This window comes from Spermophilus citellus (genome assembly GCF_964194105.1).
Source record: "Spermophilus citellus genome assembly, chromosome: 6".
Taxonomy (NCBI): Eukaryota; Metazoa; Chordata; class Mammalia; order Rodentia; family Sciuridae; genus Spermophilus; species Spermophilus citellus.
The window spans coordinates 121,781,292-121,795,103 of NC_138187.1; the positions used below are offsets into that span (position 1 = coordinate 121,781,292).

General features: G+C 36.4%; 1 protein-coding gene across 4 annotated transcripts in view; it reads right to left on the reverse strand.

Annotated features, from left to right (window-relative positions):
• KCNK2 (potassium two pore domain channel subfamily K member 2) overlaps positions 1–13,812 on the reverse strand; it is a 199,791-nt gene that overhangs the window by 28,094 nt on the left and 157,885 nt on the right. The gene's annotated exons all lie outside the window — the stretch shown is intronic.

Consider the following 13,812-nt stretch of genomic DNA (forward strand, 5'->3'; position numbering starts at 1 on the left):
AATCAAAAAATTCTTAGAGATAAATGAAAATACAGACACGACATATTGGAATCTATGGGACACAATGAAAGCAGTTTTAAGAGGAAAATTCATTGCCTGGTGGTCATTCCTCAAAAAAAGAAAAAACCAACAAATAAATGAGCTCACACTTCATCTCAAAGCCCTGGAAAAGGAAGAGCAAAACAACAGCAAATGTAGCAGAAGGCAAGAAATAATTAAAATCAGAGCGGAAATCAATGAAATTGAAACAAAAGAAACTATTGAAAAAATTAACAAAACTAAAAGTTGGTTCTTCGAAAAAATAAATAAGATCGACAGACCTTTAGCCATGCTAACAAAGAGAAGAAGAGAGAGAACTCAAATTACTAACATACGGGATGAAAAAGGCAATATCACAACAGATGCTACAGAAATACAGAAGACAATTAGAAATTATTTTGAAAACCTATATTCCAATAAAATAGAAGATAGTGAAGACATCGATAAATTTCTTAAGTCATATGATTTGCCCAGACTGAGTCAGGAGGATACACACAATTTGAACAGACCAATATCAATGGATGAAATTGAAGAAGCCATCAAAAGACTACCAACCAAGAAAAGCCCAGGACCGGATGGGTATACAGCGGAGTTTTACAAAACCTTTAAAGAAGAATTAATACCAATGCTTTTCAAGTTATTTCAGGAAATAGAAAAAGAGGGAGCTCTTCCAAATTCATTCTATGAGGCCAACATCACCCTGATTCCGAAACCAGACAAAGACACCTCAAAGAAAGAAAACTACAGACCAATATCTCTAATGAACCTAGATGCAAAAATCCTCAATAAAATTCTGGCGAATCGAATACAAAAACACATCAAAAAAATTGTGCACCATGATCAAGTAGGATTCATCCCTGGGATGCAAGGATGGTTCAATATACGGAAATCAATAAATGTTATTCACCACATCAATAGACTTAAAGATAAGAAACATATGATCATCTCAATAGATGCAGAGAAAGCATTCGACAAAGTACAGCATCCCTTTATGTTCAAAACATTAGAAAAACTAGGGATAACAGGAACTTACCTTGACATTCTAAAAGCTATCTATGCTAAGCCTCAGGCTAGCATCATTCTGAATGGACAAAAGTTAAAGGCATTCCCTCTAAAATCCGGAAGAAGACAGGGATGCCCTCTATCACCACTTCTATTCAATATAGTTCTCGAAACACTGGCCAGAGCAATTAGACAGACGAAAGAAATTAAAGGCATAAAAATTGGAAAAGAAGAACTTAAATTATCACTATTTGCAGATGACATGATTCTATACCTAGAAGAACCAAAAGGGTCTACAAAGAAACTACTAGAACTAATAAATGAATTCAGCAAAGTGGCAGGATATAAAATCAACACGCATAAATCAAAGGCATTTCTGTATATCAGCGACAAAACTTCTGAAACGGAAATGAGGAAAAACACTCCATTCACAATATCCTCAAAAAAATAAAATACTTGGGAATCAACCTATCAAAAGATGTGAAAGATTTATACAATGAAAACTACAGAACCCTAAAGAGAGAAGTAGAAGATCTTAGAAGATGGAAAAATATACCCTGTTCATGGATAGGCAGAACTAACATCATCAAAATGGCGATATTACCAAAAGTTCTCTATATGTTTAATGCAATGCCAATCAAAATCCCAACAGCATTTCTTGTAGAAATAGATAAAGCAATCATGAAATTCATATGGAAAAATAAAAGACCCAGAATAGCAAAAGCAATTCTAAGCAGGAAGTGTGAATCAGGCGGTATAGCGATACCAGATTTCAAACTATATTACAGAGCAATAGTGACAAAAACAGCATGGTACTGGTACCAAAACAGGCGGGTGGACCAATGGTATAGAATAGAGGACACAGAGACTAATCCACAAAGTTACAGCTATCGTATATTTGATAAAGGGGCTAAAAGCATGCAATGGAGGAAGGATAGCATCTTCAACAAATGGTGTTGGGAAAACTAAAAATCCATATGCAACAAAATGAAACTGAATCCCTTTCTCTCGCCATGCACAAAAGTTAACTCAAAATGGATCAAGGAGCTTGATATCAAATCAGAGACTGTGCGTCTGATAGAAGAAAAAGTTGGCTCCGATCTACATATTGTGGGGTCGGGCTCCAAATTCCTTAATAGGACACCCATAGCACAAGAGTTAATAACAAGAATCAACAAATGGGACTAACTTAAACTAAAAAGTTTTTTCTCAGCAAGAGAAACAATAAGAGAGGTAAATAGGGAGTCTACATCCTGGGAACAAATTTTTACTCCTCACACTTCAGATAGAGCCCTAATATCCAGAGTATACAAAGAACTCAAAAAATTAGACAATAAGATAACAAATAACCCAATCAACAAATGGGCCAAGGACCTGAACAGACACTTCTCAGAGGAGGATATACAACCAATCAACAAGTACATGAAAAAATGCTCACCATCTCTAGCAGTCAGAGAAATGGAAATCAAAACTACCCTAAGATACCATCTAACTCCAGTAAGATTGGCAGCCATTATGAAGTCAAACAACAACAAGTGCTGGCGAGGATGTGGAGAAAAGGGTACACTTGTACATTGCTGGTGGGACTGCAAAATGGTGCAGCCAATTTGGAAAGCAGTTTGGAGATTCCTGGGAAAGCTGGGAATGGAACCACCATTTGACCCAGCTATTGCCCTTCTCGGACTATTCCCTGAAGACCTTAAAAGAGCATGCTACAGGGATACTGCCACATCGATGTTCATAGCAGCACAATTCACAATAGCTAGACTGTGGAACCAACCCAGATGCCCTTCAATAGATGAATGGATAAAAAAAAAATGTGGCATCTATACACAATGGAGTACTATGCAGCAATAAAAAATGACAAAATCATAGAATTTGCAGGGAAATGGATGGCACTAGAGCAGATTATGCTTAGTGAAGCTAGCCAATCCCTAAAAAACAAATACCAAATGTCTTCTTTGACATAATGAGAGCAACTATGAACAGAGCAGGGAGGAAGAGTAGGAAGAAAAGATTAACATTAAACAGAGACATGAGATGGGAGGGAAAGGGAGAGAAAAGGAAAACTGCATGGAAATGAAGGGAGACCCTCATTGCTATACAAAATTACATATAAGAGGTTGTGAGGGGAATGGGAAAATAAACAAGGAGAGAAATGAATTACAGTAGATGGGGTAGAGAGAGGAGATGGGAGGGGAGGGGAGGGGGGATAGTAGGGGATAGGAAAGGTAGCAGAATACAACAATTACTAATAGGGCATTATGTAAAATTGTGGATGTGTAACCGACGTGATTCTGCAATCTGCATTTGGGGTAAAATTGGGGGTTCATAACCCACTTGATTCTAATGTATGAAATATGATATGTCAAGAGCTTTGTAATGTTGTGAACAACCAATAAATAATAAATAAATAAATAAATAAAAAAGAAAGAAAAGGTTCTCCCAATCTAGGGGAGTGTATATTTGTACATATGTTTCCATTGTGTTGACTGGATCTTTGGCTGGTCTGGCCTCTGCATTCAGAAGAGGGACTATCTAGTTGAATGAATCCTCTGGAGTGATAATCAGACATAGCAACAGGACTACACTCAGAGGGCTGAGGAGCGAGACAGGCAAGAGTGGAGCTGCTAAGAAGCCAAGAGACTCATGGAGCAGCACTGCCTGACTGTCCAGCATAAAGCTGTCCTTTGCTGCCTGTCATTCTCTTAAGTCATCCTCAAGCCTTCCATAATGTTGCATGCTGCGCCAGCCGTATATTTGCTGAGGGAATAAAGTGAGAAATTTGTACCCATAATTGGTGCAGTGGCCCAGAGAAAGCTTCGGCACAGGAGAGCAGCTGTGACATGGCCAGGTGAATAGTGGAGAGGAAATCTGGAGTCAGTCTGCAGAGAAGGGGACAAGTCCAACAGGGAGAGAGATGTGTGCAACATGAAGGTACAACCAAGTCTTGTGAGTTGAGATAAGATCGTCTACAGGGTATATATAATCCAAATAGAATTCTGAAAATTTTTAGATGAGTAATGACAAAAAATATATTATAGAAGATTTTCCTTAATAAGTAAGTTATAATTTAAAGGATAGATTCTATTATGAACTTTTACTATTTGCAAATACAGTTTGTAAATATAGTTCCTTAGAATGGCAGGTTGAATCAAATGAAATTTTGATTCATAAGCTCAAAAACAGTTTGGTATCAGCAATATCATACATATTCATCTAATAAATTAAACAATAATATTAGATAATGATATCCTATTCTTGTATATCTGATTACTTTGATATTATATATAGGTGTGATGGGACCTACCTTCAGTTAGATATATAATTTCTAAAAGATTTCTTTCTATAGATTCAGTATCATCAAACCAATCCTAAATGAGTGGACAGAAGCGAAGGCAGATGCAGGAGGGCTGAGAGCAGGAACTACCTTTTTACAGGAATAGAAATCTCCAGTTTTCATACAACTTAAAGTTCATCTATAATTTCTTTAAAAAGCAGGTTGAGCTGGGTGCAGGGGCACATGCCTGTAATCACAGAGGCTCGGGAGGCTGAGGCAGGAGGATCTCCAGTTCAAAGCCAGCCTCAGCAACAATGATGAGGCACTAAGCAACTCAGTGAGGCCCTGTCTCCAAATAAAATGCAAAATAGGGCTGGGGATGTGGCTCAGTAGTTGAGTGTCCCTGGGGTTCAATCCCTGGTACCAAAACAAACAAACAAACAAACAAACAAACAACAAAAAAGAACAGGTTGATCCTTTTTACTTCAATTCTTACCTGATGTTCTGATTTAATAAGCTTAAGTAAGGTAAATGCAGATAATCTAGCTAAGCTTGTTAGAGATTTGGGAGCTTAATATAAAACAAAATATGAAAGTGGCACATAAAGTTTAAGTATCCCAACTTATGATTATTACTTTAATCTTTCCTTGAATTATATTATTAATATAAGTACAACACATAAAATTTGAATCTCCCAAATTATTATTATTTTAACTTTCCTCGAATAATACTATTCTTATCATAGCATTATATCTACTTTGTTTAAATTAGACAAATAATGACTATAGTAGTTTATGAAATTATTTAGAAAAAAGTAGGTTATAATACAGAACAAACAGTCCCCTAATCAAGCAAAGGTTAATTGCTTGTGGATGCTAAGTCCCCAGGCCAGGCAGGGACCCAGACAGAGAGCAGCATGCACTATCTCCTGTGGTGACTGGGCCAAAGGCAAGCAAACTCTTGAGAGGCCCATAAGAGCAATTAAATTTTCTTCCCATTTTCTCCTATGCATTACACCCATCACTCACTGGCCAGATCTATTCACATGACTCACGTACCACAAAGGAAGAAGGAGCTGTAACCCTAAGGTGTATGTGGAAGGGAAGACAAATGAAAATATTTCATGAATAGGACTGACGCCTAACACTTGTTTTGGAAGAAGAACAGGCATTTTTTCTTATTCTGAAACAAAAGATTGTGTGTGTGTGTGTGTGTGTGTGTGTGTGTGTGTGTGTGTGTGTTTATGCATTTGTGAATGTGTGTATATGTGCACATACACACTAGTAATTGGAAGCTGTTCTTTTGGCTTAAATCATGTTTGAAGCAGAGAGAGCTAAGCTTCCTTGATACAATTGGGATGCTCTCCACTGAACCCTGAACAGATCATCACACTTCAGTGCAAAAGATGATCAGATAATTCCAATTAAACTCCAAAATGTTCTCCCTACTCTCAGCCTCAACCAACCACAAACTAACTAACATTGATTTAGAAAAAGTCTTATATGAAAAGGAGCTAAAACCAAATTTGTCTGCTGATCCATCTTTGAAAACACATGGGCTTGTGTTCTCAGCAAACACATTTCTTTCTTTTCTTCTTTTTTTTTTTTGTAAAATGTGATTGATTTTAGCTCTGACTATGAGTAAGCACAATATTTTAGGTTGAAGAAAAACTCTAAGAACAATTTCAAGAGCAAAGTTCATGATGGCAACTTTTCCCAACATGAAATCTTGGAACAGATGACAGTTCTAAAACAGTCAAAAGAAACAGATAACATTATATCTTGGTGCACTAAATCCCTATAATGTGATCTCTAACTACAGAAAATGGAATTACTTAGAGCTTTGAGGCAAAAGCTATCAACTTATTTTCCTATTATGTACAAATGAATAGAAAAAATTACTCTGAATTTCTATTACCAGATGGTGTTCCATGAAATACTTGAAATAAAAAGAAGGCATGATTTATAAATAGTGAGGTTCAAACTAAGATCTTATAAAAACAAAAAGGAACCTTCCTGCATGTTTTTTATGTGTTTTTTGGGGACTGAAATCAGGGGCTTCGACCACTGAGCCACAACCCCAGCCCTATTTTGTATTTTATTTAGAGACAGTCTGTCTGAATTGCTTAGCACCTCACTTTTGCTGAGGCTGGCTTTGAACTCAAGATCCTCCTGTCTCAGCATCCCGAGCTGCTGGGATTACAGGCATAAACTATTGCACCCAGCTGTTTTTTATGTTCTTAAGGTAGCAACTGAGCTAATTTTACTTAGATCAAAAAAGGGGTAAATTCATGTGAATTCTACTTCGTTTGGAACAGATGGACACCAGGAAATCTGTGGGTGTGATTCAAGAAAATAATTAAGACAATAGTATTCTGGGTTAATTTAAGGAACATTTCAGGTAGAAACTAGTTTTCAAGTCTACAGAACATCTAACATATTTGAAATTTCTACACTCATTTTTCCTTGTGCTCTTACGCACTGTTTTTTTTTTTATTAAATTTTAGCAATACATGTACTCTCGAGGTTTTCTTATTTGTTGTATGCTCACTTATTTCAATCAGATAAAAAATTTTTAAACATAGAAGTAATTACAGTATCTTATGCTTTCTTTAGAGCAATATATGATAATATATAAAAGATAGTCTTAGAACTTTACAGAATTTTGTGCTTGAGATAACAATTTAATACCAAGTTCTTGAGAGATGCAGGTGAAAAACAATAAGCATTTAATACTACCATGTAGCTTCATCACACACTCTAACCACAGCATCTTCATGTTCCATAAAGGAGGTACCCTTACTTTTATTTTATAAGAAAATGGAGACTCAGAGAAATCTGGTATTATCATATATTGTGAAGTTTGCAGAGCCAGGAAATAGTTGAGTTAGAATTAAATCTCAGCTCTCTGGGACCCAAAGCTCATAGCACTTTTCAGAAATAATGCAAATCATATCCATCCCCTTAAAAGAATGTCAGAACAGATTTCAACATGTCCTTGATCCATACATAATTAGTGACCACATTAAATTTTTAATACCCTTCTCTGTAGTTACACAGTGATAAATAGGTCAAATTTGGACACTTGTTCTTAATGAGTTACTATTATCCACGAAAAGGAGGTAGAGGAGGAAGAAGAGGAGGGGCTTAATAACAACATATAACCAACACCTTGAACACCTGGGAGGCAGCACGGCAAAAGGGTGAAAAAAGTAGGGCCATGGGGTCGAATCTTCTGGGTTGCTGACTGACTCCTCCATTGCAGAAGTTGTAGAAGCATAAGCAAGATACTACACCCTTTGGTGGCTTCCATATTAGCCATTGTCATTTGATAGCTGTTTATTTAATCATGACCTCATTTAGTATTAAAAGATAAATTACTTAAAGTGTATTCTCTAAGAAAGGTCTTTCAAATCCTATTTTATTTTTAACATATATTTTGATTTGTAAAAATGTCCCTAATACTAAACCCAAAAAGGTTCATAATATGCAACATAAATACCAAAACTACACAGAGATATAATTTGGAGTCTTGGTTCTGCAGAAATGACTGACCATAAAATTCACCTAGAATCTAAATTAGATATTTACTGACTCCTGGCAATTACTGTTGCTTTAAAGAATAATTTAAGTCTTATATTGTTATTTGTTCTTTTATTTTTATTCTTCTTCCCAATGGCTTATTTACTAAATAAATAATAACCTGATAAACTCAGACTAGGATTGGAAAAAGAAGCAACTTTCTCCTTGGCACAACTAGGCAGAGCCAAATGTTGACCAGCAGATGGAACTTATCTATAAAAGTGTGACTTCTCTATCTTTTACCCCACAGCACAGTGAGAGATACTCCTATTGACAGGAGAAAAAGGTCCTTTTATGTGCCTTCATTTTAATAGCCTTTACTTTATTTTTCTCACCCTTTGGCTGAAGCAGAGTTATATGCATTAAATGTAAATCTGAGAAGTTTTACGATCACTGTATTCTATGCCCATAGTCCAACTTAAAATGGTGATTTTTAACTACTTTAGGACTGTAATAAGAAAAATACTACCACCAAGAAAAAAAAAAATTTGTACTAATCAGTATTTTGCACTTCCCTGCCATATGTTACAAATCAAAGACATTACCTGAAAGTCTGACACACAGTCTTAAGACAAAAGGAAGAAAGGTGGATGGGAGGAAGGGGAGTACATGGCTGGAAAGAAGAAGAGATAGTATAGAAAAAAGCAAAAGCAGGCTATTTTAAGAAATGATCTCTAAATCACAGGCTAAGCACCTTCTTATTCCAACTCCAATTTCTATCCTAAAGGGATGAAAAAGTCAAAATGAATGCAGATCAGGAAGGAAACACACCACCTGTGGAGTCTTAACCAATAGACAGACTGACCTCAAACCACTATAGGCAGAGTATCTCCTAGCACCCAGTACTGCTTCATCAAATCTAAGCACTTTATTGGTATTTTTCAGGGAATGAATAAATAATTTAGAAATGAATGAGATATTATACAATTCTAATCCCTACCTCCTTTCCATGATGCTCCAGGTATGCCCCTTGCTGGCAGGTCCCACCATCATCATAGCTCACTCCCACCCCACAGACATCCATATTCACCATGTATGCATGCACAAGAACAAGTTTCTCTTAGTTGGGCTGCACAGGCTCCATTTCCATAAAAGCACTGTGAAAGTTGCCCCTTGGAATTATGCTTGATGTACCTAAGAACTACCATATATACATTGCATTGTACAAATTCTACAGCATGATATTTGCACTGTTTTATACAGGAGTGGCAGCCCTGGAGCACAGCTGTGGAAGGAATTCTAGCTACTTTGTTCATATATTCACCACTATCATTAACAAATCTGATCACTTTCACTACCCTCTCTTCAAAACCTCACCTTCCTTGCCTTTTCAACAGATCCTACTATGGATCAATTTAGTCACATAATTTGCTAAACAGTCCTTTGGTGTCTCCACATCACTGAAGGCGTTATTTTGGAGGCCATTTTTAGATCTGTTGTCGACTTATTTTAAAAATCTTTATGAGGTGAATTCATCTATATTCACAACTTCCATTACCATTTATGTAGTGAAGACCCAAATTCCCAAACTGTCAATTTTCTAGACTTGAATTAATCACCTGGATGTCAAAAACATATCAGTCAATTAAAATTGTGTCTACAATGAAACTATCTTATTCCTCCCATCTACTCAAAATTTTGTTTTCCTGTATTCTTTCCTGTGTTGGATAATCCTTCCCAATGTTAGAATTGTGTCATCTTCTCTCGATTTCTGCTGACAGCTAATAAGTTACCAAATTCTATTCCTTGGGTCACTAAATCTTTTTAAAACCCATACTTCTACCCCTCTCTCACTGCCACCACAGACTCTGTTCTCTATTACCTGGATTCCTGAAATAATCTCTCCCAACTGAGTTCTCTGCATCCAGCTCTGTTTCCTTGTAACCTTTATTTCTCACTGCTGCCAAGAGTATCTTTTCTGCTTATTTAAAAATCCTCTCAGAGTTCCCTAAGGTTTTAAGCTATTTCAAAATGGGATATAAAATCTTTCATATTTAAAGTACATCTCCTATAAGAAATGATAATCACACATATTCTATTGCAAAATTTCCAGGCTCAGACTGCGACTGTTCTCCAATCGCTAATTTCTGGCCAAGATAAAGAGCAGCTCTTTCACTGAAAGGGTCACTGTCATGATGAGTGAAGTTCAGGGAAGACCAACGCTACTGTCATCAGGTAACCAACAGAAGAAAACTATGCCTCTCTACATTCCCAGCTCCCTTCAGCATAATGGGGTCAGAGCAGGAATAGTTTTTCAAGGTTTCTTTGCATTAGAATTCTCCAGAAAAGTGTTTTTTCCTTACTTTGATATAAAGCCAACTCTTTAGAGTGAGTATCTCTGGTTGCATATACATCTCCATACTAAAGAAATAATATAATAAAGAAGTGTTGCTTGGTGCTACATTCACTATGGCTGGCTCTTTTGCCAGACAGCCTGACAGGCCTGGCAAGCTGTGGTAGGGGCTGTGCTGGTGTTTATCTCGTATGGACACAGGAACATACCAAACACTGTGGTGCGTGGAAATGGATCTGGGCAGTACATACACATCACAGTTCTCAACCACAAGAAATGTAAACCACAAGTAACTTGAGCAAGGCCTCCCTGTAACAAGGACACACTCTTCCCTGCTTGCTTCTTAAGCAAGTGGAGGTATCACCTCACTTTGTAGTCACATCTTTTTTAAAAATATTTTTTAGTTATACATGAACACAGTATCTTTGTTTATTTTTATGTGGTGCTCAGGATCAAACCCAGGGTCTTCCACATGCCAGGCAAATGCTCTATTGCTGAGCCACAACCCCATCTTATTTTCATTACACCTGCCTCAGGAAGCAGTTATAGTGTGTTATGCAGAATACCTAAATAATCTTTATCTTCTACATGGAACCATCATTTCCTCAGAGGACAGTACATAGGCTTATAGAAAAGATAGCTGGTTACATTAATCTTTACTGTTAAACATATTCCTACTTCCCATTAGAGCTTTAAACATAAGGAGACAAACACTTTTCAGAAATGCATGTCTCCAGGGAAAAGTTATTCAGTTTGTTATTCTTCATTGAAAATAGCATGTTTCATTTAAAAACGAATTAAGGCCCCATATGATTAGCTCTGTATGAGCATATTTTACTAACATGGTTAAAACAGATTTCTTTCTGAAAAAAATAGCATAAGACTGGGATTTTTTTCATTAGCCTGAATCTTTTCATTCAGGGAATGTATGTGTCTTAGTAATATCACTTGGGAATCTGATTCTTTTTTATATTCTGTACTAGTTACATTTGTGTTCTCTCTCTCTCTCTCTCTCTCTCTCTCTCTCTCTCTCTCTCTCTGTGTGTGTGTGTGTGTGTGTGTGTGTGTGTGTGTGTGTAGAGGATCCTCAGTTATTAAATTTTTTAGCATTTTTATTTCTAAAAACTGAGAACTAGAAATAGTCTTGTTGGGCTGCGGTGGCAGCTCAGTGGTAGAAGCCATGCTTTGCATGTGTGAGGCCCTAGGTTTGATTCCCCCATGCCAAAAAGAAATAACCTATTACTTCTGAAAATTATGAAAAAATTTAAAAGATGGAATATCTCGAATGGTTGAGGCACAAAAAATAAGGAATACATACTGAACAGTCACCTGGCACCAGTTCATCCATGTAAAGATGAAAATTAGGTACATTTAGTTGGTTTTAATTTAATTATACCTTTGATTGGGTTATTTCAAAGTCAAAATTATTGAATAATATTTTTATCCATTGCTATAAAAATCTGAGTAGTATTTCATTTATAAAATTTTTGTCCCAAATAATCTTCGGATAAATTATAAATTGCCTTTCCCTTTCTTTTTTCACACTCTGTTGAATTTGTGGCCCCATTCTGCATTTCCCTAAATTGCACTATAAATCAGAAAATACACATCTGCTCGAATTGAAAATTCTATTTCAACTGTCTCAGTCATCTAGAGCAGCTGCAGCTTCAGAGGGTTCACATAAACTTTTGGTCATGCCCTTTACTCATGAGAGCTTTCTACAGATGCAATTACCAGAAAGTACATGTTACTCAAAACACTAGGTAGATGCCAAAAGATTTGTGGTAAGACAAAAAAAAAAGTTTCCTTCTTCTCCATGTTTAATTGGCATGAAAACACACTCATACTTTAGCTGAAAGTCATAGTGATCCTTCAAAAGTGGGCACATGACCTTGCTTTTCATATATACTAAACCAGTTATGCAGAAATATAAACTTCTTTGAAAGAACAGTGTCTTGGCCTGAATTATGTCCTCTCACAATTTATATGTTGAAGCCACAACCCCCAATGTGACTGTATTTGGAGAGAGCACTTTTAAGAAGGTGGTTAAATGAGGCCATAAGACTGGGCCCCTGATCCAATAAAACTGGTGTCTTATAAGAGGAAGAGACACAGGACTTGCTCTCCACAAATGGGCACAGAGGAAAGGCCATGTGAGGACACAGTAAAAAGGTGCCATCTGCAAGCCAAGGAGTAAGCCCTCATGAGAACCAACCCTGCCAGTTTAACAGTTTTCAGAACTGAGAAAATAAATGTGTGTTCATGCCCCCAGTCCATGGTACTTTGTTGTAACAGCCCAAGACTATTACAGATGGTGATCTCATTACTCTGGAAAAGTGTGCTAATATTTTATACCAGCTTGTCCTATCACAAAAAACACTGCTTCTTACTGATGTAGATTTAAAAACTTCAATCAAATATTCTATACCAATTTGATCAAGACTTAATGCTGTCCCCCCATATTACATGTGCCTTAGTGGTTTTCACACTTTATGACTTTGATCCACAGTGTTAGTGGGTATGTACGTAACACAGAATATATTTATCCTACACATATGTGTGTATCACCAAATAATATTTTTACTAATTATCAAACTATATTGCATTTGTTCTGGTAAAAGCTATTTTACTTAGAGATAAATTTGTGTGTGTGTTTAAATTCCTTTGAAAGTCACTTTTTTATGGCTGGATATTTGAGCAGCTCTCATTTCCACTGTTACCCAAAACATATTCTACAAGTTCCTTTTATTCCTTAGCATATCAAGATCCTTAAATGTGCCCATGAAGTTAGAATAACCCCCCACACACACACACACACGCGCGCACGCGCGCGCACACACACACACACACACACACACACTGAACCTGACTAAGGGGAATCCATACTCAGGTCCATTCAAAAGAAGACTTTTCACACTATTTAAGCTAGCATATCAAGCATACTGTCTTGCTGATTTGTTTAAATAAAACAATTTTGATTTTATGGTACAATTAATATACAGGTTAATACATAGAGACTAAGTGATTTCCTAGCTGGGAAATATGAAAGAAAGCATTGGATAAATTAAACTCTTGCCAGTAACTATAGGTATCTTGGTATTTATTTAAAACTTGTGCAAATTTAAAATTTGGAAGAAAACTTTTATAGAGAGAAATTAATTTCATTATTAATTATCTAATTTCATTTTGGGCGGGTATGTTTAAAGAACCTTGCGTGTGGCAAAAATTTGATCCTGGTGTCTTGCAGTCTATGAATAGCAGATAATGAAATAGAGAAGAAAATTAAAGGAAGACAATGAGTAGTAGAGGTGCTCATGTTACAGATTTGTTATTCTCTCAAAGTTGACTAAGACCTCAAAGTAAAAATTACAGAATTCATTAAAAAAAACTACTCATTCATGCTTCAACGTATAGAACCTATAGACATGTAAATAAGAAACTTAAACCAGGTGTGATGGCACACACCTATGATCCTAGGACAGAAATATCACAAGTTTGAGGCCAGCCTCAGCAACTTAACAAGACCCTGTCTCAAAACAAAATTAAAAAGTGCTAGGGATAAAGCTCATATTAGTGCTTACAGGTTCTGGATTAGACCTTCAATACCACATACACAT